This window comes from Thunnus maccoyii, chromosome 8 (assembly GCF_910596095.1).
Source record: "Thunnus maccoyii chromosome 8, fThuMac1.1, whole genome shotgun sequence".
NCBI lineage: Eukaryota > Metazoa > Chordata > Actinopteri > Scombriformes > Scombridae > Thunnus > Thunnus maccoyii.
The window spans coordinates 5,999,606-6,024,781 of NC_056540.1; the positions used below are offsets into that span (position 1 = coordinate 5,999,606).

Sequence of the window (25,176 nt, forward strand, 5' to 3'; positions counted from 1 at the left end):
AAAAAGGAGTCATCCAAGCGAAGGGGATATGTTCAATATCATCTTTCCAATAACAAGCAACACAGCTAAACACAGAGAAAATGTAATACATAATGATTTTGTAGAGATCTGATATGCTGCAGGAAAAGAACCGCTGGTGGAAGCAGAATATAACCAAATGTTAGTATCAGTTTTGATTAATCCTAATCTTTTATTTGTATTATTTAAATGAATAATGCAATTTCAACTGATCTTTTACTGTCAACTCAGGGTATACAGACATTTTCCTGTTTCAAAGCCAATGACAAATACAATTAGACCTTAATTAATTTTTTTCTTTTATTAACACAAATCAAACCACTCATGTCATACAAAGCATGTTGCTTGTCGTGTTGAACTCACAGATAATTATTACCTAATTTTAACTGTGGCTTTTGATTCATGTCTACTGTTCCAGCTCAGCTAAAGATACTTTTCTGAAGAGTTGGTGGAGACCAAAAGGAGTCAGTATTGGATTTCCATTTATCAGGTGGCCAGAAACACGACTCCAAATGAATGCTAATGGTGCTCTGAATCTGCTGGATGTGTACATGGGCAAATGTTTGATAACATGTTAGGCTCCTAACATTACTATTTAATAAGGATTTTAATAATTTTGGACCAGAATCAGAGGATACCAGATTGGGACAGGAGGCAGAAATGGCTATTTGCTTAAATTCAGTAAATAATTAAATTCCACAAAGATATCTCAGTTTCAATTTAGCAATAAATCATTTCTTCTGTCACTTTTTCTTTGGTTTTGAACCACTGAGTTCTTTTCAACTATTCTTCTGTTGTTCAATATCAGAACCATATCTAGTTCAATATTATCACTTCACAACACTCTTCAACCTTGCAACAGTTCACTATTCACTGCTCTCGCAATAACAAAATCACTTTAACCAAGGCACATAAATACACCATATCAATAGCATGAATACTCAGTCCACTCATTTAAACCAGTGCTGGTTATGGCTCAGTCCTTCCACAGGCACAGGGAATGCGTTTGAAGAAGAATGAAGAAGGTAAGTGTCTATTCCAAGTCAAGTCAGAGTCTGGGAATTTGGATTGTGCAAGTGGGGCTGGGGGTTGAGCATGAAAGTGGTGCTGGCCTTGTGCAAGATGTTTACCCTACCGCCGTGGCAGGAGAGAGGTAAGGTTGACAGTTCTTAGCTCTGGGCTCTCGGTTCAGGGATCTTCAATCCAGGGATCTAATGGTCTCGTCTGGTTTGGCTCGCCATCAACTTCAAATCAACTCAAAAAACCTGACCTGCAGTCATTGACATGACCAGAAATGATCATTAATCAATTGCCATTCTGATTTGTCAGGAATGATTAATTTCTTAAACCTCAACAAAATATATACATATAATGTAAACAATCAACACATTTTAAATAACCTTTACAGTGAATGAATTTCAGAGTAAAATTAACTAAATTACTATTCTTTATCTTTACACTCTATATTCTTACGTGTTCTGTTCTTTTTAAATCAGATTCATGATACCAATGAAATATAATACCCAACAAAACATAATGTAGTATGTTGCTTCAGTATTTAACAGTTCAGTAGCTTTACCAGCCACAGAAAACATTGAGCAATTAAATACTCTACATGTCACATCTATATATTTTTTCCAGTTGAGTTGTCAAACAGTTTTAGTTTATTTGAGCTCTACAACAGTCGGCTAATTGCACTGTTCTGCACTAAATGCTAATTTTTGTTAGCTCTAGGCTCATTCACTTGAGCTAGCCAGCTTAGCCTAGCATCATGTGGCGCAGCATTTAATTGTTTACTTTTACTACTACTCACCAATTCAGGAGTTCCTGTGTGTCACTCGGCAGGTTTCAGTGAGCAGTCTCTCACACACACACGCCCCTACGAGCTAACAACAAAGTACAGGCTGTTACCGCTCTGTTTTGACAACATTATATGGTGTTTTTACTGTTATATCTGAGTTTTATTTTTACCGTTCAACGATGCTCTTCTCTCAACAGTGTCACCCAGCGTCTGACTAGCGTACGCTGTGTAGTTTGCCTACGGTGCTGCGGACCTGCGCTCTGATTGGCTGAGGCTCTTCTGTGTTGTTAACTCTTTGTGACCCGGGTTACACATATCAACTTTGCACAATGCTAATCTATATCAGGGCTCTGTATCTGTTGCCTTGTTTTGAAGTTGCATAAATCAGTTTTGGCTCTAAAATAGCTAGTTGCGACTTTCAGAACTATTTAAAAACTACAATCATTATTAGTTTTAGACTTTGTTAAGAAACACTCCTTGCTCACCATATTTTCCAGCATGCATTAGCTCTCCAGGAACTCTTTCTTCTGCTCTGACATCTTATTTAGATGAGTTTAGGTCTTCATTGTGATAACAATGATAACAATTATACTGATTTGGAAGACTTAGAAGAGGACAATGGAGTATCATTATTAAAAGGCCTAATTATGACACTTGTCCTTATGACAACAGCTGTTGATTGGGCTATTGCTCAGTGAAAGTGAAATTGATCAAGTTGATTTTCCACTGAGCCATCTAATGAACAAAGTGAGCAAATAATTCAGCACTAGCTGATTAAACACCCAACTTTAAGGCAGCAGAGGGACTTTGAGCAAGATTTTTTTTTAATTTTAGAAAAGCTAAATGAGTGTCTCCTTTGATTTCTCAATGGGATGTCATCACCAGACAAAACCTGGAGCTGCTGCACAGAGTCTGATTTTATAAACTCCTTAGTCAAAGGATTTTGGCCTTATTGTCGAACGTGCTTCATTTGAGGTGCTTCAGATGCATAAAGTGTGTATGTTAATGTCTGTTTTTAATCAGCTGGTGTATTATTTCTTTCTGTCATCTATAATCAGCCATTCAGTGCCGATAGACCACTGATCATTCAGTTCTGTAGTTCTCTCTGGAGGAGAAATGTGTCCCAAATATAGACTGTACTTCACTCTCTGAGTTCACATTTAGACTGGATCTTTTTCCTTTTTTTATTTAAGCGGTAACATTAAGAGTCTGACTTATCACCAACATTAATATGCTGCAAAGATGACATTATTGAGAAGCTCTTAGCACTCACTGGCAGAATCCAGCACACAGACAAGCTTGTAATGGGAGTGCAAGAGCCACAATTAGAAAGTCGGGCAATTCCACGTTTTCAATTAAAACTTGAAAGGCAAAAACCATTTGACATTAATAACGGAGACACATGCAGTCTCAGCTATGTCAAATCTTTCTTAATTAATTGTAACTACATGAGTTTAAAGGGTCAAAAATGTCCTCCAGTTGGAAGAGCATAATTGTCAATACTTAATTCAAATGAAGAGATGCATATCATGTATTTGCATGTTAATTGAACCCTTTGCATTGCTATCCCTGTGCCATTAGTGTTTGTGCTGCGTTTATCTGAAGCCTTCTCAGCTTAATGACTTCGACGTTCATTCTGTCACGTGTTTACTTCGTTGACAAGCTTGATTATACAGTATGAGAGGCACTGAAAAGTCACCAATGACTATGTTTAGAAGCAGGCTGGTTCCATTAATCCATTATTAGGACTGGTTTAGTAGATCTCCAGATGGAACAGCTTGACTCAGACTAGAATAATCCAATCCACCCTCTGTGTTGAATTTTCAGGATTAATTGGACGATTTTGGTTGAATGGATGATCTCATCAAATGGCTCCAGTCTTGATAAAAAAGAATGATGCCTGCAGTATGTGGAATCAAAAAAATTACAGACCAGTCCAAATCTGCTTACAAGTTAAGGTAGCTGGTTTGATCCTTTGAAATCTAGGCTGGTTTAACTCACTCGATTTACAGATTATTTTACCAAGAGAGGTCTTTATATTTGATTTATTTTAAAATTTTAAGTTAAATTCTCAGCATTCTCCCTGTGGAAACCATCGTCTCCCCAGCGGATGTGTGTGTACTGTCCGTATATTCTACATATTGTGTACATTTCATGAAAGAAGGAAAAGCTACACATGATGGTTCTTTGGTAAAACTTTTACAGTGGCTGTGTTTTTCTGTTTTACACATGGATCTAGTAAGAAAACTGGATACATGTATGGCACTGCCACTCAGACTTGCTGACAATTTGTCCCAGTGGCAACTTGCAGTATCACAACAAAAAATCCTCTGTGGCCCTAAAAAGCATCCTTCCCCAAGCGGGAAATGTGGTTTGCAGCCAGGTGACATTAGTCATAAGATACAATCTGCTGATGAAGATCATGTGATATGATCAAAAGCTCTATAACAGCTACTAACTGGACCTTGTGTGAGATAGTTTTGTCAATGGCTGTTTCCAAGGTCAAGAATGAACTTTAAACTCTGGCAAGGATGCTTTACATTTTGCTTTACATGCTTTACTACAGTTTCCATCAGCCTTTGCATATTGCGAAAAAAAAAAGTCTTGCCATGGACCCAGTGAGATAACTCTGGAATCTTTTTTAGCCATGCTAATGGCATGGCACTAGGGATGGCAATATCAGTCTGTCTGTCCAGACTGAAATATCTCAACAGCTATTTGATGGATTGTCATGAAATTTGCACCCCTCAGAATGAACTGGAACAATTTAGGTCATCCCATAGCTTTTCATATAGTACCATCATCAGATTAAAAAAAAAAAAGACCAATAATTTGATTTAAAATACCTACAAGACCAATTATATTTCCATCAGACTCAGCTGTACTTTATGTTTAGTTAGTTAGCATTTTAATGTATTGTCATTAGCATTTATTTAAAATCATCACTGTACATAAGTGCAGCCTCACATAGCAGCTAGCACAGCTGCAAACACTTAGTATTACCTTTGATACTAAATGACAAGTCTAACGTTGATGATGTTAAGCACTTTTAAAATTTCTCAATATATTAATTGATATTTGACAACATAGAAAGTGATGCAGTATCATAGAGAGGAGTAGCTAAGTCACTAATTCCAGCGGTATATGTATGATGTCTGTGCCTTCTGGTTTTGAGTTAAATATTAGAAGGGGTGTGACTTTTGATGAAAAGAAAAAAAAAAGTTGCGTGGGTGCCAAGGGTTAACTTAACTATTGATCTAACAATTTGCTATGTGAGGCATATTCTAAAATTTTGTCAATGTAGAATGGAAAGTGTGTTTTTGGGTCACCAGTTAGATTGAAAAAGTAAGAGGTTAGAAATACACCAGAGTGCAGTTCAATTAGATGATTACACGTTGTAGATGTACAAAGACATGGTGTAAAAAGGGTTTGCAACCCAATTACACCCAGGCCTCCATTATATTTTGTACACACTCAGTATATCTGCTTTCAAGTTACAAAGAGAGAAATTGAAAAAAGACAGCAGAATTGTCCTTGACAGTTTTTGCAGCCAATTTTCCTTCATGTTTGCTTTTATTCTGGATACGGACATCCTCTGTCTCTCCGTGCCAGGCTTTCACTTGGTGCTGCTAGCTTATATAACAGGTTAACAGGTCTTCCCTTTTTGATCCAGAGAGGAAAGAGGAGGCAGTTTTTAAAAAGTGTGGCTATCCCAGACTGCTTACCCCGGGCTACTGTCAAATTGTCACATTTTCTTTTTCTCAGCTGGCCGAAGATGGCAGCGCGGTTGCACGCAGCGGCCCGGCACTCTCACTCATGTTTTGTGTGCATTTTTATTGTTTTGTGTGCATTTTATGTTCTCTTGTCAAACTAGTAGTCACACAACAATAGTACAGCAGATCGGAACTGCTCAGAATCATGGATTACACTGACTGTACATCTTACAAGGACTGCATTCCACCGGAGATCCAATGCTCTCCCAAGCTCAGAGGGATTACCATCCCCCCAGGGATACGACGCAGTTCACGGAGGCACAGGAAACAGAAGAGGGGACTACAAGCTAAGCTTCAGGCTACCCCTTCAAACCTGCCATTCCAAGTCTCTGTCATGCCAGTTCCTGGTCACTTATCAACACAATGGGTGAGATAAGACTACGGATCACTTTGCACAGCCTGGACTGCTGTGTGATGATAATAATGGAGACTTGGTGGGACCCAAGCATTCCCGGCACCGCTATTAAGCTAGCAGGCTGCCCCAACTACAGAGTGGACCGGACTGTTTACTCCGATATGACAGAGGCGGAAGAGTCTGTATTTACATCAACAACAGCTTATGTACCGACGCCAGAGCCATTGATACACACTGCTCATCAGCCGTAGAGTATCTTATGTTGAATTGTAGACCTTTTTACCTACCGAGGGAGTTTACATCAGTCATCATAACAGCTGTCTATATGCCCTTGCAAACTAACGCTAGGCTAGCGTTAGAACAGCTACAGGATACCATCAACCATCAGTTGACAGCACACCCAGGCAGTATTGTTGGGATTTTAATCATGCTAACCTGAAGTCGGTCCTGCCCAAATTCTACAAAAATGTAAACTTCCCCACAAGAGAGAAGAACACTTTAGATCAGGTCTACACCAACATCCCAGATACCAGCATATAAACCCCTAATCTGCAGACCGAAACCATCTCTAAAAACAGTTAAGACATGGACCAAGGAGGCCACCTCAGCACTGTAGGACTGCTTTGATATCACAGAGGACGCAGAACTGCAGGGACACACATCACCCGTCCTCTCCTACATAAACTTTTGTGCTGCAAATGTGACTGTTACAAAGATAGTCAAAGTGTTTCCGAGTCAGAAACCTTTGCTGAACAGCGAGTTGCAGACTCTGCTCAGGGCACAGAACTCAGCATTTAAATCTGGAGATACTAAGTCTTACAAAGAAGTATGAGGGAGACCAAGGAGGGGCATCAGAGATGCCAAGCAAAGGTATAAACAGCACAAAGAGGAACACTTCAATAATAAAAACTACTGGTGCATGTGGAAGGGGATAAGGACAACCACTGGCTACAAGGACAGTTACACAGTCTCAAGCAGTGACAACACTCTTCCAGACACACTGAACCAGTTCTTTGCTTGTTTCAACCATCAGAATAGAAAAGTCAACACTGATCCTGCACTATCAGGGAAGGACCAGACCATGAAACTACATCAACACCAGGTCCACCGTGTGCAGAGTTGACATCAGCAAATTGGCTGGACCATATGGAGTCTCCGGATGAGTATTCGAAAGCCTGCGCAGACCAAAAAGCAGAGGTATTCACTAACATCTTCAACCTCTCACTAGAACAAGCTGTAGTTCCCACCTGCCTTAAGTCAGCCACAATTGTCCCGGTGTCCAAGAAGGCAATGAATTGTCTGAATGACTATCACTCAGTTGTTCTAACCCCCATCATCACCAAGTGTTTCAAGAGACTGATTCTCTCCCACATCAAGGCTGCAATCCCTGCTGATCTTGATCAGTATCAGTTTGCATATCGGACCATTCGATCAACAGATGATGCAGTCATAACAGTTCTTCACACAGCCCTTACAGATCTAGAACAGCAGAACACTTGTGTAAGGATGCTGTTTGTTGATTTTAGTTCAGCATTTAATACAATAATCCCCCACAAATTTGTCCCAAAACTGAGTGACCTGGGCTTAGACAGTTCACTGTGCTTGGACTTTCTAAGCGACAGACCCAAAAATGTCAAGATTGGGGGTCACACCTCCTCAACTCCGATCCTGGGTGCAGGAGCACCACAGGGGTGTGTCCTCAGCCCCCTCCTCTATTTCCTCTTTACACATGACTGTCCACCCATTCACCCCTCCAACACCATCGTCAAATTTGCAGACGACACCACCGTAGGAGGACTGATAACAAACAACAATTAAACAGCCTACAGGAAGGAGGTTTGACACCTGGCTGAGTGGTGTTTCCATAACAACCTGGACCTCAGCATCACAAAAACTAAGGAGATGATACATCGAATTCCTGCGAGTCTGCATCACAGCAGACCTCACATGGTCTGTAAACATCTCTCACCAGGTGAAGAATGCCCAGCAGAGACTATGCTTCTTCAGGAAATTAAAACAGTCCCACCTCTCACAGCAGTTGCTGGTAAACTTTTACTGTGTGACCATCAATAGCCTCCTGAGCTACTGCTGCATAGTGTGGTATGGCAGCTGTACTGTAGAAGACCAGAGGAATCTGCAATTGGTGGTGAAGGCAGCTCAGAATATCACTGGGACTAAACTACCACCTCTGAAGGACATTTTACACTTGCCGACTACAAAGGAAAGGCAGTGGTATCATAAAAGACTCAACAAACCCTGGACACTACCCCCCTCCCCTCTGGAAGAAGAGACAGTCAAAAGCAGAACAAACAGACTAAAAAACAGCTTCTCTCCAAGAGCTGTAACCTCTATTTACCCCCCATCGCCAAAGACTGAAAAAGACTGACTGCTGTGAGCAATAACCCCACTGACCCACCCACCCACACTCACACACACACACACACACACACACATTCATTATGGACTACACACTTTACGGACTTACCAAAGACTATTGTATTGCACAAATTGCAGTATTGCACATACCAAACCATATGTTGCTACTTTACCACTACTGTACTGTTTAGGTCACTTTGTCTTGTCTTGTTTTTATTGTTTGCCTCTGTATATATTTTGCTTTTATTTATATCTACTTGTTTTCATTGAACTTTACTGTTTTTTATGCTGCACACTGCTGAAGAGCTGCTAAGCAGATTTTCATTGTCCTGAGCACAATAACCATAAAGATCTAATCTTTTTAAATCTTTTTAAACCTTTTTTTTTCTAAAGCTCCATTTTCACAATTCAAACCATCTCCATAGTGAGATTACCGGCATAACAGTGGCATCCTACTGTTAATTTTTTTCTCAGTCTTTTTTATGTGTCTCAATCTCTCTCTCTCCCCCTTTCACTAGATTTTCTCCTTTCTAACTATTGTTTTCCACTGCCTCTTCTCCCACTCATATTTTCACTATTTCCACTTCCTCTTCATTTCTCTTCCCCCTCTCTACCTTTTTCATATTCTGCTAAATCTCACCAGTTTCTGTCTTTCCCTTCATTTATTTTGTCTTCATGATCTTCTTTCTTCTCCATTCTGCATCCCTCTTCTTTGCCTCCCATGGAGTTCGTGCAGACGTTGCCCACACCTCCAGAGGGCAAAAGTGTCAGCTGATGGTGAATGAAACATTAAACAGCGTTGAGCCTCACATTCTTACAGCCCCTCTTGGCTGCGAGGAGAACACTGGAGTAAAGCACTTGATTGCATCACATTCGTCCTTGCCTTCATAAAAAAGCCTGCTTGAGTTTCAACATAATGCTCCTACGTGGCATTATGTGAGCAAGAGAGCAGCTGCACACAGAGTGTTTGGCCTTCAGGATATGTTGGGAACTGCTAAGTGAATAATGCCACATATACAGTATGGAAGAACATATATGTGTATTTTAAACCCATGTTGCCTCTTTCTGTGTATCCCCACAACAATGTGAAAATGTCATCATTTAGTTTTGTATCCAGTGAAAGACATTGCAATTCAGTGAGGTCATTCCAATTACTTTTCTTAGCCAAACAAAGTAATAGTTGGTACGCTGGTATGAAGATAAGTTATTATCTTGCTTTAAAGGGAAACTTTGGTATTTTTTTGTCTAATTGTCTTACTAATGGGGACAAGAGAGTGAGAGCACTGCAGCCAGCAACCTCAATGTAATCCTTTGGGGCAACTGCACACCGTCAATGTAGGTCTAAAAGTGCTTGTTTTTGTGACTGTTTAGATTGTTTTATGTGTCTGACAACATTATGGAAAGGACCATACAGAGAAATAAAATGTTTTTTCTTTACCTTTCACTTGATTTGGTCTGTTTGTTGTTGTCTAACCAAGTCTCGCTCAAAGAGAAGTCCTGTTCAGCTACTTTTCCAATAGCTGTAAAGCTAACTCTACTCTGTGTTAGCATTATCACTGCTACTAGCTGACGTTACCGAATATGTGTCATATGTTAGCTTTTTTGTTTAAATATTGCTTAGTGTTCACTGGTGATCTCATTATAATATCGTTGACAATAAACCAACATAGAATACAAATTCACTGGTTGGCGGTACCGTATTGCTTGCTTTAACAGTACTGAATTGTCTATTTCTGCTGAGCTAAGCAGTGTTGCTTTAGCGACCCCTACTGGTGATACATGGCACACCTGTCCAATGGCTTTTTACCATTACTGTATATTCTCATTCCACACGTTCTCAGTCGGGTCACATAATGATCATCTCTTCAAATGACTGGAAATGAAGGGAAATTTCACCTGCCATTATCCTGTAATTGCAACTAGAGGCCACAGTGGCCACTGTTCTACAGAAGTTAATATAACAAAAAGGTTGTGCTTTTAAACATAAAATAAATCCTTGATAAGCTGGGTGTGTTTGGAATAGAGAAGAAGTAAAGCTACAGTAAAACTTGACCTTTAGTGCTGAAACTAAATATCAGGCTGCCAAGAAATAAGGTGACATAATTTACATAATTTTAAGTAAAATTAAACGAATATGTGTGTGTGTGGTGCATGCACAAGTAAGTCTTACAAGACACTGAATAAGTCTTAGCTCTAAAAACTAGGTTGTGAGAGGTTTTTTTTTTTTTTTTTTTTTTTTTTGATTGATGTTCTTTTCAGGTCGATTAATTTTCCAACTTGACCACCTTAATAGGGCCAAGGATAGCTGGAGAAGAGAGAGAGAAGTACCTGACAAAAAGAGAGATGAGGAAGATAGCTGGGGAGAAGGAGGCACTGAAAGATATGATGGGAGGCAAAAGGGCAGAAATAGACACAGGGAAAGAAAAGGAGAGCGAGTTACAGAAACAGCTACCCAGCAAGAGACAACATGGCACAGTCAGAGAGCAGCCTATTAGGCCACCACTACCTTGAGAAGTGTAAAGTAGGTCTGGACAGTGCAGGCTATTTGCAGACTGAGCGGTATTACACATTGTTAATAGGTTCAACCAGGGCTCTGCTCATTAATCAGACCGAGAACAGACACCAGGAGCGGAGGAAGAGACAAGGAGAGGAGGAGAGTGATGGATGGAGGCGGACATCAGAGAAGGAAAATGAGGTTTCTTCGAGCAGAGGTGAACGCCTGAGAGCGAGGGCTCTTTTTCTCTCACCTCTTACTCTTTCTGGTTCACCATGCTCTCTCATTCTCACCTTACCTTATCTTAACCATTGCTATATCCTGCTTCATTTTTGCCTTGCTCTCTCTTTATTTAATAGCATTTTCACATCTATCATTTAATGTTTTGGAGATATTGGCACTGCTGATTTAAAGGAATAGATCACGCCTGCAAGGGTAAATTATTGTATGAATTTAGTGTAGCTTAGCTTAGCACAAAGATTGGAAACAGGAGCGTGGCTCTGTCCAAAGGTAACAAAATCCACCCACCAGCATCTCATGTTGCATCTTGTATGTTTGATCCACACAAAAATCGAAGGGTAAAAATAACCTTTGTTGTGGTTTTAGGGGTTTTATGTATCTTTATCTTAACTTTAAAGTTGCTCTTAGGTGAATAGTTACATTTGGACAGAGTTTATTGCACAGACATGAGTATGGTACCAATCTTCAAGCTTCAAGCTTCTCTTGTCTGTGCCACCATGGCCGAATTGGCATTGCTTTGGGCACAAATCAGGAAGAGTTGGTTGTTTTCTAGAGAAAAGATTTCTGAGTGTAGAAAGTTTCTAGAAATGACAAATGTAGATATTATTTAAAGGTAGATAAAAAACAAAATAAAATATCTTAATCATAGCAAGACTTGTAGGAAATGTGGTCCTAATGTTAGAATTAATTAGCAATAACTCATTCCTATTTTTAGTAAAATGATCACATTTAATATGAGAGTTATATGTGGATGTCAATCTAAAGCGTTCATGGGCTGTGTCACTCCCTATTTGCTACCTAGTGCACTATATTACCCTCCGCAATTTTTATTGTGTCCACCTTCTATGTGTTGGACTTCAACATCAATTTTGCACTATAGTGCCCTAAAAATAACACTATGGAGCTAAAATTCAAGTCAAGTCAATTTTAGTTTCATATCCCAGTATCACAAATCACAACTTTTCCTTATTGGATTTTACGATCTGTACAGCATACGACACCCTCAATCCCATAATTCAATGCTTTGCATTTGATAGATATGTAAATTACAGTTATGCAGCAATGTAGTCAGTGATGATGCAAAATGATGTTTCAGAAAGGTCTAAAATATCAAATAAACTGCTCACGTTTGTACTAGATCAGATTGAGAACAGACATAGATAAAAAGAGGAAAATGTGGCGCTGAGAGAGAGTGATTAAAGTAAAAAGCACTTGAGGGAGAAGCTGTAAAAGAACTGATATTCAAGAGAGTGCATGTGTCAGAAAAGCAAATGTTATCCACCTGTAGTCGCAAGTCCTTGTGTCCAACCTGACCATCTACAAAAACAATGTTGCTGAGGAAATTGTAACAAACTGAACACATATGAGTCTATCCATCCATCCAGCCAGTTTCTGTACTCATTATACTGTTCAGGTTGGCGGTGGACTGGAGCATATCCCAGCATGTATTGGGCGAGAGGCAGGGCACACTCTGGCCAGTTCAACAGTCTATCACATAGCCCAAATCTGACTCAAATATATGCAAAATTAAATGGCATAACAGAAATGTCAACACTAATTCATGCCAATGAGGAAAGTGTAGGAGTCGTCATCTGGTATGTCTTATATCAATGAAATCTGGTGTATCTTTCATAACTCTACAGATTTTTGCTTCATGAAAAACAGATAAATTTACTGTGTTTGCTAACATTTGTTGTGGTTTGTTAAGCATAGCTGTTATAACTGAGCTGTAAAGCTTCCTTCTAATATATTCTGGAATGCAAGACGGCTTCTGATGTTTGTTTCCTTTATCTGGGCCTATACAAGAAGAAAAAGGCTGCCAATTGTAGATAAAAGCTGAGCTGTTTATTATACTAAAATACTTTTGTCAGCTATAAATATTTGACATGATGTTGCCCATGTTGTTTTTCAGGTCTTGTCACTTTAAAGTCAAGAGGTGTACATCTACTCAGCCTGTGAAAACAGCTGTATAATGTCTTTTGTGGCTCTGGATAAGCTTTGACAAGTCAGAGAAAATGACCCTGATGATGTCATCAGGGTTATGTCTGCCTGGGCTTAGTGACTACAAATTGAAATTGAAAAGTCCATGTTACAAACTGGGGGCGTGGAGGCAGGTGTAATGAAAGATGCTATCAGAATGTATTATGGGATCCAGGGATTGTGGAGCTTGCAGAACAAAAAGTCAGGATATCTTGGCCACTGCTACATCAATTTTGAACATTGTTTTTTTTATTATTTATTTTATTTTTATTTTACCCATTTTAATATTAGAACATCCAAGAGACATCAAAGTGCTAATGAATGCACTAATTAATATATGATCTCTAAAATGATCTTTTTTTTTGTCATGATGGTATTTTTGCGCAGCACTTCCTAAAGATTATCACTTTTGGGCTTATTTGTATATGACAAGTTGGCCTTTTCCATAGACATGTGCTGGCTTGGTTTGACTCGGTTTGACTTGGCATGTCAACCCAACATGGCAGGGATTTGCATCTCCATTACAACAGGGCTACCCGCATGAAGGTGTGTGTTTAACTGACGATGCGCTTGTCTTGAGTCAATGATGTTTGAAAGCAGGAGGCTGTATATATCCATGGCTGTGACTAGTGGTCAAAGGAGTGGCTGTAAAACGGTGGATAAAAACATTTCATTTCCTATAAATTCTTCACAATAAAAGTCCCCCCGCTATTTTGTTATTTAAAAGCTTTTAATATGAAGAAGCAAAATCAGGAAATGTTGGGTTTTCATCAGCAGTATCTTAACACGACACAAAGAATAGCACCATTAACAAATCCCTGCTAACTCAGCAATAAACACATTTCATTTCCTAAAAGTTCTTCGCAATAAAAGCCTCCCATTAGTTTGTCAGTGGAAAACTTTTAATATGAAGCAACAGCAGCAGGAAATATTTTCATCAGCAATAACTTAACATGACTCCTGTACAGCCAAAAGCAATCAGGAAATATTAAAACAAAGCAGATATCTGAAAGTATAAACAGAAACACAGGAGAGAAACTAAACTTAGAAGTTAGAAGTTCAGTTAGAAGCTACAAAGTATTGAGAGCTGAACACACAGCTCTCTTTTTCTCTCTGGTCTACAGCACAGACATGAGTAGAGTCTTACAACACATGCTTGTTTGAGGGGGAGACAGAGGTCATCACGGCTTGGCCATGGTAGGGCCTGCTAGCAAGACATCACCACAACCTGCTTGGAGGCGGGTCGGGTGCGCTTTGGCCTGACTCTGGAGATGGTCCATCTCGGGCACGACCTGGCACAACTTGGCCTGTTTAAACTGATAATGGAAATGCAAATCAACACAGCAGGGTCTGACTTGGTGTGGCCAAAAATGCCAATGGAGAAACCCTAAAGGTCATGTTGAACTCCTGTCCATCATCCCATCATGTTTCATGGCAGGTGGCAAATCTTTCAAGATTTGCTAAGCACTCCCTTATATTTTTAATAGAAACTAAAATGTAGAGGAGAATGGCATATATATGTCACAATATAATGATTATGATTTTTTGTTTTTAAGGGAACCAATCTGAAAGGGACCCAGTGAGGTCTTTCCTACTAGGAACTGAGTGGACCCATGAGGACCTCCACCTCAAAGAATCACATTACCCATACCCATACATAACTGTTGAATCAATTTTTCACAGTTAAAAAACTAAAAATTACAATGAGATTAAATCCAAATATTACCAAGTAACTAATTACATTCTGTGATACAAAATCATGAATACAAATCATGATACAAATAAATAATTGTCTTCATAAAGAGATACTGCAATTGGCCATGGCATTAAAATTGCTTAGATATGAGGGATTTTTTTCAAAATAAGGCTCAGCTAGTATTTAAACAGTTAATCATATAGATTTGATGTTGTCCCTGAAGGGCCTTAAAGGAAAGTGATGGATTATGTAATTGAGCTGCCAACTTTGACAGAAAGACAAGATTATTTGAGAGGAATCTTAAGACATTTTCATTACCCTTGACTCTAAAGAAAGTCAGTTCTTACAAGTTCTGATGCATCTGTCGGTTGCAGGGTGATTGGAGCAGTGAACATCCTGTGGCACTTCACGCCAGCAAACTTACAAACTACCTATATTTTTCCTTTTTCATGAGACTTTGCAGAATCCAACTGAATTTTGGAAGAAAGTTTCACAGAGCTTCATTATGTGGCTGGCCTGTGGGTTTTCTGGCTGCTTTTACTTTCACTTCAAGGAAAGAAAAGTAAATGTTTTATTTTCTAATGAGTCTCTGTGCTTTCCCCAACCCAAAAATGAGTGAACAAAGATTTGGAATATGCACAAGATTTTGCATATTTTACAAAAAGATCTTCACTACGCTGAGGCTGTTTGCCCTCGTAACGCACTGCTGTGTGCGCAGTATCATGCCAGCCAGCCCTCCCACACACATGCACACACACGCATACATACAAGAACACACATACACACACACACACACACACACACACACACACACACACACACACACACACAGACTTCAAATGCCAAATTTTACCTCCCACATAAAGAGTTTAGCTTCTTCTTTTTCTGAGTGAAAAGAATGAAATCCACCTGTTTTCCAGGCCTTAATTGGAATTTCCCTACTCCAGTTTGTTTCACATGCAAAACATAAACTGTATTTGTTTTTCATAGACACACAGTATGGTTAGATTTGTAAATTTTTTTTGATTTCACATCTCTACCAGGGAGAGTGAATATGAGTGTTTATAGAAACACTTTCTATCATGCAGTCAGAGACAGTGTTTGTACAAAGGGTAACTGAAACTAAGAGAATGACTGTGTCTGTGCGTGTGTGTGTCTATGTGTGTGTGCGTGCATGTATGTGTATTCTGCAGAGGTGATAGTGAAGGTCGAGGGTAGTTACGTAAGAATTGGACTCAGGTGGCGACAGGATTTTGTGTCTGTGCCAGCAGATTGATAATTTTCACACTTTCACTTTAACTAGATTTTGTAGCAGAACACACACAGATACACAGAGAGAGAGAGGGAGAGAGACACACAAACACAAAGAGACATGCAAATACACCTACAGACACTCAAACACACACACCGTAACTGCCCCTCATTTGGAACAAAGCGGTGTATGAGTTTGCACATTATATCAAAGTCCTTTCGTTTTATGTGACTTATCATCTCATTCTCTCTCTTCTTCCTTCTCATTTGGTTTTAAATGAAGGGGAAGTAAGGTCATTTAAAGGTAACAAGTGCCACAGTGGTTTACTGTCACAGTGCAGGACAATCTTAGCATATCAACACACAGAAATCTTGTTAGCTCATTAAAAGACAAGACAGAGAAACATTTCTCTCTGTATTTCTTTAGCAGCACCAGTTTGGCCACTGAATGTTATTCAAATGTGTGAATAAGTAAAAGCCTCTTAATCAAAATGTATTGTATAAGTGTTGTGGTGCTGACTGCTTAAAACTAGCACACATACATTCACAGTTCATAGGTAATTCACACAGTCTTTTCAACCACAAGTACCCACACCCGCAAATTTGCTTTGTTTATAAAACCTGTCATTTAGGTGTAAATGTGTTGGCTGATGACTAACAGAGCTATTTACAGTAAAACTGCAGTATATCAAAAGCCCTTAACAGTCATTAACAGGGGCTGAGCTCATAATAATGATCACCTGTGTGGACTACAACTGCAAAACACAGATTTAATGACTTTATTTTTTCTTTGGTGCTCAGCAGAGGTGTAGTGGTGTGTATATGAGGTATACGACATATACCTTCCTCTGGGCTGGGTGTATGCAGGGTAAGTCAATCGTCTTTCAATCTTTTCATGTAATTTTTGGCATTGATTGTACACTTTTGCATTTTTGTCCCCTGTCTCTAGCCTTTAAGGTAGTGCTTCCTCTCAGGCAACATAAGCAGCTCAAGTAGCTGCACAAAACAGCAGCCAGCCTGGGGAGAACTGCTGTTTTTTTATTGATAAACTCAGGGAACAAGTGTCCCTTACCATACAGAATTCTCTAACCCTCCAGCGTCATCACAATCAGGTCTATTGCCAAGTAAGTTTGCACATACAAGGACTGTGCCTTGGTGTTGTGGTGCATAACAATAAAAAAATAGAAGGTAAGAGAAAAAAAGAAATACCAATACAAGTAGGAAAAAATACCACAAAAGACAGCTGATATAAATATATAAATAAAATTTTATAATAAAGAATAAGTAAACACGTATTCTATATGGGGATATGGAATAGATACTAGTAGCAAGCTGATCGAGCACACACAAATAAAAAATATGGAGCAAACACGCAATTTAAACTCTGTCAACAAGAAAAAAAACTAGATGACAAAGATGACATTGAGGTGTTGACATGCTCGGGGGGGATCATCTCCTGGACGAGACAATGAGATGGACAAAATGTTATGAAACTGAATAGTCATGTGCACATCCACAATACATCAGAGGGTTAGGCGCTGGATACAAAAAACAGTTCAACTAGATGAGGAATACCCGCACCCTGAATCAGAATAAAAAAATATAAATCAAGTAATTGCAGTGAAAATCACTAAAAATATGCAAACATTACATCAAAATGTACTTAAAGAATCAAGAGATCAAAAGTAAAATACTTGAAACTGTGATATTGCTGTATATTATATTATTGGATTATCATGATACATTCATGTGTAAGCAACATATTAGCGCTGTAGTTGGTCAAGTTGAGCTATTTAATTATTCTCTATAGGCTACTGTTGGGTATAACGCATGATGAGGCCAACTTCTCATTTCCAGTGCGGCTCACTGGGAGTTGCACCCTCACCTCATCATGAGCCGCTGAGGAAACCCTTCTTACTGATCTGCTCTTCAACTGAAGTTAATCCAACGGGAGTTTATAAAGATCTAATTTAAACGACTCATGAATTGGTTCAGCAGTTAAAAACTACAGTTATAGTCACTACAACTCTGAAAGAATGACTTCTTGTCAACTGCATTTAATCACCTATTGATTAGTTGTTGTTGTTTTTTCATTATTGTGTTAACAAGACTTTGTGCTAAAGCTGAAAGTTGATTTATTGATTAGTCAAACTATAGAAAAATAATCAACTATTTTAATAACTGATCATTTTTTAAGCAAGAAATGCCAAAAGCTCAGTGGTTCATTTCTCAAATGTGAATATTTGCTGTTTTTCTCTGTTTTATATAACTGAAAACACCTTGAAAACACCATGTTTTGGATTGTGGTTGCACAGAACAAGAAATCTGAATGAAATAACTATAAATAAGAAATAAGAATAAAATAAAATAAAAAGTTTGTTTTACTGTAGTTTTGTACTTCTTTTCAATACTTTCAGTTTTTGTGGAATGGCTCTCAAGTACAATATGAAGATGACCCCCAAAACCAAAAAGAATGGTAAAAAAAAATCAATTAAACCTTCAAAAAGAAATATTTTTTTATGCTTTTTAACCAATTTCTTGGTGAAGTTTAGAAATAAGCAATGATCTTCCAGGCCATGTGTGACTATAACCAGATTCTGACAAATTTCATACAAATGCTACATGTAAACACATTCATATGAACACCTCATCAACAAACTTGATCTGAAGAATGATCAAACTTTCTGCATGTAATCAAAATTATACTATAGTTGCAAAGAAATGATTTCCAAAGCATCAATACTTCTATATTATGTGACATGATGGTACATACACTGCATGTGTGCAGGCAATAACTGCACAATAAAATAAGATGGCAGATGAGTTCATGTGTGTTCTGCTTCAGTTCTCTCTCCAATTAAAATTCAGATGCAGTGAAATAGCCACATCCAATCACAATATGCTGCTAAATAAATCTGCTCTGTGTGGACAAATTGATTGAACTCACTTAATAGTTTAGTCCTGAGCTGTACATTTGTTAACATCTAAACAAAAATAATTGACAGAAGAACGCAATGTCCTCTCTAAAAAGGAACATGCTCATAAAACTAACGCAATCACCATTACACAATGGTAGGAAATAAAGAGAGTAAACAGAAACAAACAGCCTATTACACCAAAGCAAGTCTATAAATCGTGTTTGTTGGAGATGTTTTCATGGTGTAAAGTGGTATTGAAATGTTTGGAGATGTTTTGGAATGGTGGAGGACGACAGCTGGACACTGGCGTGCTGATTTTAACTACAATGCAGAGGCAGACAAGTGTGCATGTTCAAATGCATTAGCTAAGAGGCCTCTTGATCACATGTAGAGGGGTTAGAACTGTGTGAACAAGTGTCAAACTAAGTTTTACACCAACTAGTGAAGGGCAGGCTGGCAAAGCCTCAGAGTGCAGCATGAGGAATACATAGGATTATATTAGACTGGATTATTGGAATTTAAAAGGATAATCAGCAATGGAAAGTAACTAAGTACATTTAGCCAAATCCTGTACTTAAGTACAATTTTGAGGGAATTGTACTTTACTTGAGTGTTTCCATTTGATGCTACTTTATAATTCCACTCAACTACATTTCAGAGGGAAATATTGAACTTTCTACTCCACTACGTTTATTTGACAGCTTTAGTTACTTTTCAGATGAAGATTACAAATGTTCCAATGATCCAATATTTCACCAAAAATCAAAGATTAGAGATAAAGTCCAAAAACTGAGAACAGATTTGTGTATCAGAACTTTGTTTTTTCCTCTTTCACTTCCCATTAATCATCTCACGACCCCTCGGATTTATCTGGTGACCCTTTGGAGGGGCCCGACCCCTAGGTTGGGAACCACTGGACTAAACTAGCTAACTGTATATAAAGTAGTGTAAACTAGCTCCACCTCCAGCAGCTACAACAGTAACATGCTGCTCTAACACTGATATTTCAGTATTAATAATCTAATGATGTCATATATAATAATATATCAGTCCACTACTTTTACTGCAGTACTTTAACTGCAGTATGTACTTTTACTGTAATAGGATTTTACGTATGTACTTTTACTGTAATAGGATTTTTCATGCATGACTTTTACTTGTAATGGAGTATTTTTACTTTGATGTACTAGTACTTTCATTGAAGTGAAGGATCTGAGTTTTTTTTCCACCACAGTGGGTAACTTGTTAAAGACACAGCAGTCCTGGAGTGTGGTTGTGTACATGCAGTACTCTCAGTAAAAGTATTTTTCACTGAAGCAACACTTTCCTGAGAAATATTTATTTATTTATATTTCTGTAGTTACAAGTGGGAAATCATAAAAACAGTTTTTTTTTTCCTTTTGTATGTGACACATTTGATGAAAAAAAACCCGTCAAAAGTTTCTGGAACTAACAAAAGGTCAAATACTGTGTTATATTAAGCCAAGTATAGACTACATGTCTTTTTCCACAGTTTTGCCTGTCCCAGACACTTTTTTGATCTGACACATGAAATGCTTGCATCATGGAATCCATGCTGGTACCCGTCACAACAGGTCTTCTACTTTAAACATGGTAAGCTGTTCCTGACAGTTTTCAAACATCTTTGATGTAGTCATTGCCAAATAACTTGTGTTTGTAGCTAGAGCGCCCTGTTGAGCAATATCCAATGAAGAGCACAACAGAAAACCAGGAGTAGGGAAGGACATCACAAAGATTGGAACCAACTGGCTTTATGACCTCGTAATCAGTACACCGGGCCTGAGATCAGTTGTTATTTATCGTTTGTGCATCTCAGTGTCAACATTCTTAGACCAGTGATGGACAGAAACTCATTAAGTTACTGATATACTTGCTTTTAACATACAGCACATTAAACATATGTGCTACTTGCATCACACTAACTTCCATAGAAATGAATGCTACACATCTGCAAGATGCAAGTCACTACATGACTAGTGGGACCAGTATCAGGAAGTCAGGGTCATTGAGTTTGTCTGCAACCAGCATTGCTGCCGTTAGATCACTAACATTTTACTTAGTGCAAAAGCTCTAAAGTTGAAAGGGAAGATATCCTGTTGTCGTTCATGGCTGATACTACTTGGTCATTTTATTTTGTACTTTTATCAGTAACAATTAGTGTAAGGGATTATAATTTAAAATTTTGAAAATGGATTACAGTTAATAATACCAGTAACATTGTGTTACATGACATTTTGGAGGGTTGACATGTTTCGTCTCATCTTGTCTTTCATTCAGAGTCTATTTGAGTTCTTTGCGCATTCACCAGGAGTAAGCCTGCTAATACTTGCTTTACATATATAATGTATAACGTCTCATTTTCTGTGTTGAATAAACTAGACGTGATGTGTACGTGGCAGATTTGGAGTTATAGGCCCCTTTGACAGATCTGGGCTGATTATTGTAAAGTTATTCAGTGAGTCATGTATTCAATTACTTTTCAAATAAGTAAAATACTTTTTCAATGAGCAGTAAGTCATTTGTAACTGATTACATTTTCAAGTAACTTGCCAAATACTGTCCAGGATGTCACACCTTACTGTCTTGAGACTAGTGGAAGTGACATTAGTAAAATATTACAACTTTACATGCAAACTAAATGCAGTCACATTTTTGGATGAGATTTTTTTTTAAAAAAGCACAATCTCAAGGCCCATAAGACAAGTAGCATGGTTCTGTGATTTACAGTTTGTATGACTTTTTCATTTCACTTTTTTACTTTCCGACAATGAAAAAACTAAGTGAAAGAGCAGAAAATGCCCACAACAATAAAATAAAACACATCTAAATAAACCAACGTGTGACCGCACAATTATTAAGAGGCCTGTGCATAGCAGAGTCAAAACAACATCTCAAAATGTGACTCAAGTGGAACAAATGAAGTAAAACATAGAAAAATATACTTATTACCTTTGCATAATTACTTTTTTAAATGTTAATTCTTTTTAGCTCTCCCTGTATTATTAAGCCTGATGTAATATTCTTCTAAGCAGTGAAGATTTATGTTTGTATTTCTGTGTGGTGCGTGTTGTGAAATTATTGTTTTGCTACCCAAAATGCTAATTACTTCTGCTCATTTTTAATCTGTTTGGGAGGCGGGGGGAGGAGGTAGGGGGGGTTAATTTTTCTAGGGCATACAAACGCATACACACAAAGACACAAACACACATAAAAACACATTCTGTGTTTACCTGATGCAGTAGGTTTTAATTTCCCTCCCACCAGCCAGTTGTCACTGATGGCTGAAATAAATGAATTTATCGCCCCCTCATTCATACACAAGGACACCGAGTCATTCAGTGAGCCACGTGAACATACAAAATCTACTTATTCTGAGGTCAGCTCTCTCTCTATCCCTCTCTCTCTCTCTCTCTCTCTTTTAAATACGCATGAAGGAGACACAACTGTGCCTGCAGGCCTGTGTTGGAGTGGTTGTGTGTTTCTACCTGCACATTTGCATCACATTGTCTAGTAATTAGCAAACCATGCAAGGATAAAAACAATTTGTCAGAGCTACCCTCATCAATGGACAAGCGCCATCTTTAAGACTGTGCGCTGCTATTATCATCTGTGGAACATGCTAGCAGAGGTCTTAGTCCTAAAGTCCCAAGTCCAAGTCCTAAACATAAAGTTTGGAGTCCTAAACATTTGAATTTTTTAACAGCACAGTGGATGCAGTGAAGGAGATTACATCCCAAATACTGTGTACAGGACTGCTAGGTTCTGACTTCAGCTTGGAGTGAGATTAGTTCCCTGGGTGGATGGGTGGATGGGTGGGAGGGGGGGGGGGTTCAGATGTGTGGTGTGGCAGCGTGTGAAAAGTGTCACTTGCATGAGACTCACGGTCAATGCGCAAGACTTGGCAGCACTGCTGTATATGTCAGCAACAGATGGATGCTAATGCTGTGCAACTTAACCCTGTCACACTCCAATCCCCACCGTTCCTGTGGTTAACCGCGCCTTTTAAAAATGGGTTCTCTCTGCTTCCACTTAGTTTTAGTGGACATTTCAATCATGCAGGCCGCCATAAAATTTGCTAAAGGAAGAATGTTGACAATGCTAACTTACAGGATGATATGCAATATTCTCAGCCACTAGTAAGATGGGGAAAAAATGATGTCAGACAGAGACAGAGAGGTGATGCTTCCATTAAAGTCAATACAAAACATGTAAAATCAAATATCACACAGGATTTCCTCCTTGCTTCCTGACAGGTTTACTGCTCAGCACCAGTGCTCTCAATACTGCCCCTAGAGGCTGACACCAAAGTTAATGTTCACATTTAGTCACACTCATCAAAACACAATCTGCTTTCTTTTGGCCTAACAAAAAAGTTCAATGCATTTCTTTCCTCATTAAACATTTTCAAAGCTGATTTTTTAAAAGCTACATTATTTACATCCATATTTACTGGCTAGCCGTCTTCTTCTCTCTGCCTTTTGCTGGCATATTTCTGCATGTCTTGGCACAAAACAGCCAATAATTGTCGATCAGTAAAAAAGTGTTGCAACCACTGACTGCACATTACGTCATAGACACTTCTATGCATCAGTGTTAGTTAAAGAGGAATTCCACTGATTCCACACATCCAAGTGTGTTTATAGGTGTTGCTAAGTCCTACTGCATATGTGAAACAAGTTGCAGGCCTCTAAACCCTTTTGCTGAGTGAAATTTGTTAAATTGCCTCAAGTGATGTCACTTAAGGATACCAGACCTCTGTAGTTTGCTTCTCATCTATGCTGGAGGCTAGCAGCTCCAGGCTACATTAGCTGCTACTAGCATAACAAACCTGAACATCTGACCAACTTGTTGACAATGAAGTTGCATTGTGGGTAATACGTGCCAGGTTTTTATGAGGAAGAAGAATGCATGGAGTAAAAAAGCTGATATTTCTGGTTCTGATGCATCAGTTTTGATCCCTTTTTAATACAAATAGAGCTTCATGAAAATAATGGTTGCTTCCAGATTACTGTCTACTCAATCACTATGTTACTGTGTAGGTGGTCATGCAATACCAGGTTACCTGAAACAGGATTATTGGAATCTTATTATCTGATGAGTCACTACTGTTTTTAATCAGTGACAGAAAATACTGAAATATTACTGCAATTATTGTTGAAGGTTGATATTTTAACTGATTTACTTAAAATGAAGCGATGAAGTTGTAAAGTCCTCTGGTCCATATACCTTAACATGATTCCATATTTTGCAATTTTTCATTACATTTATATTGTGTGTGTGTGTGCATTATACTGGAGGCCAGTTCACCCCCCCCCCCCCCCCACACACACACACACACACACACTCACTCACACACACAGCTGAACTGCAGTAGATATTTACTTCAGTGGATATGCAAAGCCAGGTTCCAATTAAAAGACAAAAAGACAAACATTTGTTTTTATACATCTGTTGAGGTCTTTTATATGGAATAGAGACTTCAGCCTTGACTGTGCAGCAAAGTGTCACTCTGCAGCTCTCAAGCAGCTTCGTTAGACTTTCAAACACACAGTCGTTCTTTGACCTCTCTGGGATTCTGATCTAAAGTGGAAACTGTTTTCTACCACATCATGTGTGCTTACTAGCAACCGTTTCCAACTTTTTACTGTACCTTTGCGTGTGAGTGCTGAGGCTCAAAGAAAACTGTGTTTATTTTTTCAACTGACCTTTCACAACTGAACTGAGAGCAGCTGCTGTATGGTCCAGCTGTCCATTGTAACAGTACAGGAAATGTTGTTTTTGCACATTTTTGGCAAGCAGCAATGCTTTCTCTCACCACAGCAGCCTACAGTTGTACTTTGCCTATTGTTGGCAAGGTTCAACAGGAATTTGCTTGAGGAAGACCTCATCTCAAGTTTATGGGTGATTGATAGCTCTTGCTGCCGCTCATTACGTGGCATCACCATGAAATCTTTCTACATTCTTTAAGAAAGTTTGCCAACTTTATCTGGGTTATGTTTGTCAAGTAACTTGAAATATGTATATAATATATATATAGTTTTCTACTGATCAATAAATATAGCAACTTCAGATCAAATCATATCCATTTTAGGCTTAAATTACTAACTTTTGATTAGGCCCCACCCCCTTTTGGATTTAGCTCCACCTATTCAGAGTACAGATACGGATACAGATAATTTAGTTGGTTGAACAGATACAGATACAGATAATGGTGTACTCTCTCCCTCTAATTATTACTGATTGGAAAGTCATT

The 25,176-nt window shown here is 38.6% G+C and overlaps 1 long non-coding RNA gene across 1 annotated transcript; it reads right to left on the bottom strand.

Moving 5' to 3' along the window:
- Positions 1 to 300: 300 nt before the first annotated feature.
- Positions 301 to 2,038, bottom strand: LOC121902095. The gene is made up of 3 exons (XR_006097456.1): positions 1,990 to 2,038; positions 1,832 to 1,904; positions 301 to 1,288 (listed from the first exon to the last, which is right to left on the bottom strand). It is a non-coding gene; the product is annotated as an uncharacterized LOC121902095 (long non-coding RNA).
- Between the last annotated feature and the right edge of the window lie 23,138 nt (positions 2,039 to 25,176).